We start from the raw sequence: 7357 nt of genomic DNA, 5'->3' as shown, positions 1-7357 counted from the left end.
AACATAAAACACGTTGATTATTGAAGTTGTCAACAGAAAGCTATAAACTGACCTCTGTTTGTATAAAAAAGTCCTAGTCTTACTTTTACATGACATTTACAATGTTGCCTCACATCAGTTCCAGACTTGTGTGTATGTGTGTGTCTCATTCACCCCGTGTGGTCTTGGTTTCCCTAGGGTAGAGATTCAGAACAAAGATTCCCTGGCACGGCCAGCAGGTTGTTGGGACAGACAAGGGTTTTAATTAATGTTCATTGTGGGGTGGAGGATTTGTGACACAGTTGCTCTGTAGGGATTCAGTAGCTGATTTTGATCTGTGAGTAATGAACTGTATACATGGTACTCTTATTCTGCGTCTCAGAATTTCATTCAACTTCCTAACATGTCACTGAAACTGTGTTGCAGCTGCTAGTTTTCACACTCTGTGTTAGTCATGCTTTCAAATCTGGCACCATTAAAAGCACAAACTTTTGACATCTTATACCATAACTGAGGTGGAGCCAAAGAGGAGGGAAGTTAATAGGTGACATTTAATTTTGCTGTTTAGAAGTATTTTTTTATTTTGTCAAACAGCCATATGTCTGTGGCAAAATATCTAATTACAGAGTACCAATGCGGATATGAATTGGAGTGATAAATCATTATTTACCGATGTGAGAGGGCTTACTTAACCTTGGAGTGCTGGCAGAATTAAAATGTGGATTTCAGGGGGAAAACCCACTCAGTATGCTGACCGTGCCGTGGAAGGAGAGCAAGAGGGGGGAAAAAAAGGAGTGCAAGGGCTGAAGATGGAGATGCAAGTAAAACCGTCAGGAAAGGGAACAGGTGCAGGGCACAGAACAACACACAGAACGACAGCAAATTGAGAGACGAGTGTTGTGCGGAGAATCTTTGGAGAAGTAAGTCAGGAGGAGATAAAGGGATGAGATTGAATCAGCAGCTGGGAGGTAAGGGACAGGTAGAGGAGGGATAGTTTGGTTTGGAGGGGAGGAAGTGGGAGAGGAGGAAAGGGGAGGGTGTGTGTGGAGAGCACAAGACAGATGACAAATTGTGATTAATAGATGGGGTCCGGGGCAGCAGTGTGGAGCGCAACTCATTAATAGAGAGAATTAGAGAGGCTGTGCAACTCAATCTGCACACTGTCACTCGCAATCAAGGACCATAATCAGATCTGCACGCAGACAGAGGTAGATGTACGAGAGGAGGGGGATACATGCACACACACACACACACACACACACACACACACACACACACACACACACACACACACACACACACACACATTTTTTCCTTCCTACACAGGGATTGTCCACAGGAGCATTCAATCCCCAAGCCTAAACTATCCTGAACACTTAACCCTGTGACCAAAACCCAATCATAACTCTGCTCTTAACCTTAAACTGAACTCATGACACTAAATTGGCATTTTCAGGAGGCGAAGAAGTGAGGATTTTCCATAAACTCATTGTAATTAAATAACAAAAAGGTTGTTCACAGAACAAGCTTTACAGCTCCCTACTAAAGGGAGCTTGATTTGTCAACTAAGATCGAGAATGACCTTTCAGTCTTGAAATAACCTATAGGAGCATAGGCCACATAGGCAGGACATTATCTGTCAGTGCCTTTCTCAATGTGTATGACATTTTACAAAAAATAATTGATATGATTGATTTCTGAAAATGTTTATGCCACCCACAAAAGTCATGTTGGCTGGTGAGTTAATACTGCCATGACTGGATATTTATGTTGTGTTTAGCACAGAACAATGATGATTTCCCTTTCTGACATTTTGATTTTTTTTAGACATGTGGAAAAGTGTCCAAATGAGTGAAGATCCTTGTTAGTCAGGTCATAGCGTTTGTGAGTCTGAACAAACACTTTTACAATTGTTTTTGAGATGAGTCTTTCGTAAAATAATTTTGACCATAGTTATGTACCTTTGCCTTTTTTTTTCTTTCTGTTTACCTTTTTTTTTTGCTCTGAATCAAATGTTTTATAATCACGAATAATTTTGTAGTCGATTGCCTTGGTTCCAGCCTTGTAACTTTAAATGAGGATATTCTGAAATGCCAATGGAGTGAATGAATGGGAAATTAACTTCTGGAACCAGAGTCGTTCAAAAAAGTTCATTATTTCAGAGACTTTCCAGGGCGAGGGAAAAAAAGTTTGTAGAACTGGGCTAGCACGTGAACTTTTAGGAAGACCAGACAGAAGACCATTAGAATAGACTACCATGCTGGAATTAAGACAGAAAGTAGTTTCTCTAAATCTTGTCTGGACAAGTCTTAGACTTTTAATTCTTGCTATATATTTGAGATGATGAGATGCTGATTTAGTTACTGCCTTGATGTAGCTGTTGAAACTTAGAGTCTGTGTCTATTAAAACAAGATGATTTCTAACTTGGGTTTTCATCTTTATAGCTCTGGAATCATCAATTTCTTTCTTCCTGCTTCCAAATACAATGATATCCATCTTAATCCATCCGTATTTATTTAATTGAAGAAAATGTAAAGGCATCCAGCTATTCACCCAAATGTCATTTAACACCTTCCTCAGTAGAAGTGGGACTCAAACAGTGTTCTCCTGAATTAAAGTCACACACTTTACCATCCTCTCCACCCTCCTCAAAAACAGTCCCACATGGCACGTGCAAATTCATGAACAAGGTGAGAATCCAGGCAACAATTAAAAAGTGATGCAGTGTTAATTCAGGAAGTTTAAAGTTTACCAGAGTGGATGAAGATCATTATTTTAGTTTCTAGGTTCCTTCATTTGATTGTCCCTTGCCTCCAAGATTACAGAACAAAATGATGTTTGGCACAAAACAACATAAATTGTGTTCTGACTTAACAGATGTCGACTGTTGGTATAAAACCTGTCACTGGGCATCTGTTTCCGGCACATTCCCCTCTTCCTTCTAATACCTGCATGTTACTGTTTTCACAATCTCTGTTGCAATATGAAAAAACAACATTCTCCAAGCTAGCAACCTACACCCAACCTAACCTGTTCGCTAACAGTACAAACCTGAACAAGCAGCCATTTTAATGCTGGGGGCCCACCTCCCCACGTGAAAGACAAGTTCCCCTTTCACTATTACTAGGTGATACTAGGCAGTGGGAAGCGTAACTGCATCCTGGGTCAGGTGCCACCCACGGCGGATTCGTTTAAAAAAATACAAAAAAGCCAAAGTGCTTTTTTCCCCTGTACCAGAATGACAATTGGTGCAGCCAGATCTTTCTCCAGCGCTGCCAGCAGCAGTTCATATGTCACATATTTAAACAATGTTTGATTAAGAAACTCCACTAAGTCTTCATCATAAGACGTTTTGCAATTTTATAATGTCTCTTAACTTCCACTTTTTTCCTGGCACACAGGAGTTTGCATGGCCACAAGAGGTCCTTGCAGGTAAACATAAAAAACAGGTTTGAAGATATGTCTTCTGGTGATGACAGTCTCACCATCCCATGCAGAAAAATTTTAATTCCATTTTCCACTGGGTCGATATTCACACACTAAACAATCCGGTGTTACTGTATGCACTTCCAATGTGATGCTATGACCCCTACATTTCCATTACCCCTGCTGCCTCTCCATTCCCCATCCTTCTGACCTGTGAGATTGTAGGTCAGGTTAAGCCCTTTTCCCCAGCCACTTACTTGGCTTGTATTTGTGACTCGCTGTATTGACAGCACCTCCACCTTGAATGAGCTTGTTAAAACCATGGTAACCTCTCTGATCACATGCTGTCTCTCTGCTCACGCACTGATTGGTTTTACTGATTGTCCTAAACAGGGAGAGTGAATGTCCTGCTGATAAATCACCCCCGTCCAGCTGTATCTATGTCATCATAATGCTGTCCGAACGACCAGAGCGTATGAGCTGGAATGACTCATTCCAACACGCAGAACCTGTTTTTAATGACCATGAATCCAGTGTAACACAGTGGCCTGTTGGCCTGCAGAGACCTGGGTTCAAACTGCTGTGTTGGGAGGACATGTAACTCCTGCCGGCTCCAGGAGCTTCATTATGTCACTGAAGACAATTTCACCTAAAACGATGTAAAGGGTATCTCACATGACATAATATGATTTTAAGGATTAATATTAAGTTGATTTCCACTTTTTCACCTGAACAACAACAAAGCAAATGACAGGGGGGAAAAAAATACGATTATGCATCATCATGTTTATAATAATGTGATAAATAACCATAATTTAATGATCACAATCATGCACCAACTGTTATAATGCCACCAAATAATCGTATGAGGGTTGTAATGAAAACAGAGAAACTCCATCTGCTAAGGAAGACTGTGAGATGCAGTTAAAAGCTCTGGCCAGATTTTTTTGCCAAATTCAACACAAGAATGGCACTTAGTAGAGTGCTAACCTCCACCTAGACGCAACAGTCCTCTTTATCCACATCAAAATGTACTCACTCATAGATACCAGCCACCTATATACACCTGTTTTTTCATCAAGATCCATGTTTTATTCCGTGAAGTTTTTTTTTTCTGTAGTTTTTGTGTAAACCTTGACCTGACAAACTAACCAAGCAACACACATAATCTCCTTGGTGGAGGTAACAAAACAGTTTCGCAAGAACAAACAAGACAACTACCTTAAGGTGCACTGTGAGTTTCTCGTAGTCTCTTTTATTTCATTGTTTCCAAACACATACCACTATCGAAGTACATCCAGGGTAAGACAAACTAAAGAAAAAACCTGGAGAAACATAACAAATGCAGATGCTTTCATATGAGAAGTGTAATTGAATGCCTCGATGAGAATAAAAAACAGGATTTAATTGAACACCTAGTGGAGAACGGGAAGAGATCCAAAGAGAAAAAGGTTTATATTGGTTTTGCCTAAATTATTACCCACTTCACTATACACATTCCATTGATTTACTTTACGATGGAAATGAACACTGGTGAGACATAAACATAGATTCTGACAGAAACTGTCTTTGTGGTTATTTATTAAGGAGTAAGTTAACAGAATATTCAGGTTTCAGCTGAAAGATCAGAGCTCGATGATTATAAGGCACTCTAGTCCATAAGACAGAAAAAACAGAAACAAGAAGTGAAGGTAGAAAGAGGAACTGCGACTGAGGTCTGGCAGCTTCAGACGTATCTTGTGATTGTCGTCTAAGCCAGACAGCAGGTTGTGAAACCATCAACGCAGCACAGTGGAAAGTGTCATTAGGTCATATTCATGTCAGCACATAGAGCAAGATATATGGTTTGAGTCAAATATATATAGTTATATGATAAACTGGCATCACATATATTAATTATATGCTGCTTTTGGAGGCATAGTGAATTGTTCTGTCTGTTACTTCCCTTCTCTTCATACAGCACTATATTTACCAAGCATAGTGATTTTGATATCATTGATATTTTATTTTTATTTCTGTGCATTTTCTGCTCCTTTATACTTCTACTCCACTACACACAGAGGCAAACATTGTACTTTTCACTCCATTACATTTGTTGGATAACTTTAGCTTACTTGTACTTTGCCGAATTCATGCTGCATTAGAGCCAACGTAGAGTTTTTTCTAAATTAATTTATTACAGCAGTATGTACATTTAAAGCTGCTGCAAGCATTGTTTTCTTATTAAAATTAGTATTAAATAGCTCTATATTCCAACAGTAATCACTGTTATAGAGTGTTTGGTCAGGTACCCATGTCTCTCTTACCCCGGCTCATGCAGTAAAAGAGAAAGAAATGTTATGGTATCCCTGCCCACTTTATCCAATCAGGACAGAGAACTCCAGAAAGAGGCGGTCCTGTCTGCTCTGGGACCGGACAGAGAGCAGGATCCCCCTGGTTTTGTACCTATGGCAGGGAAAGCTACCAATTCCAGCGCTCCTGGTGACGATTTATACTATCAAACAGGCCAAGCAAAGAAAAACGCTTGATGAGAAGAAAGAGGCAAAGAGAACGGCCTCAAAAAAAAGAAAGGAGTCATGCAGCTTACAGCAGCTTTAATATCAGATACTTGAAGACTTTTGCTCAAGTACTATTCAAATGAGTGACGTTCACTTTTACCAAAGTCATATTTTAACACAGTATCTTTATTTTTACTCAAGTATGACTTTTGGGTACTTTTTACAACACTGACTGCCTGAGGGATCTCTCCTCTGTTGCTTTTTCCAAGGTTTTTCTTTTTTCTGTTTAAGTGAGTTTTTTTATTCCCACATGAAGGGGTTTGATTTTGTTTTTATTTTGGAAATTTGATATTTTGGGCTGTATAAATAGAATTGACTTGACTCGGCTTCATGGCCACGCTTGTGATTTTAATGACAAATTGTTATCCATTATATATACGTTTTACTCACCTAGAAAAATCATCCTATTTTACAAGCAGCTACCGTGTGCCCAGCTGAGTTCAGTTTTTCTCTTGCTCTGGCTTATTGACGGGGTTGAGTCAGTGGACCTTTGAGTTAGCAACAGCCAAGACTCACACAGTAACCATCAGGTCTGCAGATCTTCCAGTCTGTTGTTCCTGTATAGCCTTCATATCAATCACACCTCTGCAACTCAGACACCTGAAGGTCAGAAAAGAGATATCAGAGTCAAGAACACGAGAGGAGATGTGCCACATTACAGGGTAATAACCGATTATGAGGTTATATTTTGTCACAGAAGAGACTGAGTATTGTACAAACCAAAAGCAAAGATCAAACTGTTTGTTCATGCGAACCTTAGCTTTAATTAAACACAGGCGAGGATGATACAATGCAGACAAGAACATATAGATATCATATATCATGAGGAAACAGGGTCGGAGACAGATCTAATCGCTTCACAGCTTATATATTCATCGGCTTAGTTAATATTTCATGGGGCTTTAAAAACCTCATTCTCTCTAAATTGTCCTCCCTTCTTGGCAATAATAATTTAAATGCAGGGAGCCTCGGAGTGTGACACCAGTGTGTCGGAGCCCACATGTAAATTATATGTGTATGTGTGCACATATGTATGCATGTGGGCACTCACATGCATGCCATAAAGTCACATAAAGAAGCACTGCCAGGCATGCACACATAGAAGTGGATGAAAGCCGATAGTATGCTGTAAAAGCACATGTTCACAAATGCAGAAAATTCTTTAGCTTCTCTGCTTCAGATCTGCCAATTTCGTAAAATGTAGAGACCACACGGTTTCCCACTTTCCGACAAGCAGTAGTTATTTTCTATCTCCAAATGCAAATGTGACTAGAGGCTTGGCATCTGCCTGAGGGCTCAGTCGGCTGACAGTATGCATTCTGGGGAGTGATCTATTGATCCATATTCAATATCTGCTACTCTCTCCTGCTCAGTAAAGTTGGGAGATGAATAA

The sequence above is a fragment of the Pagrus major genome, chromosome 6, assembly GCF_040436345.1.
Source record: "Pagrus major chromosome 6, Pma_NU_1.0".
Lineage (NCBI taxonomy): Eukaryota > Metazoa > Chordata > Actinopteri > Spariformes > Sparidae > Pagrus > Pagrus major.
Note: the sequence above shows the minus strand (reverse complement) of the source record.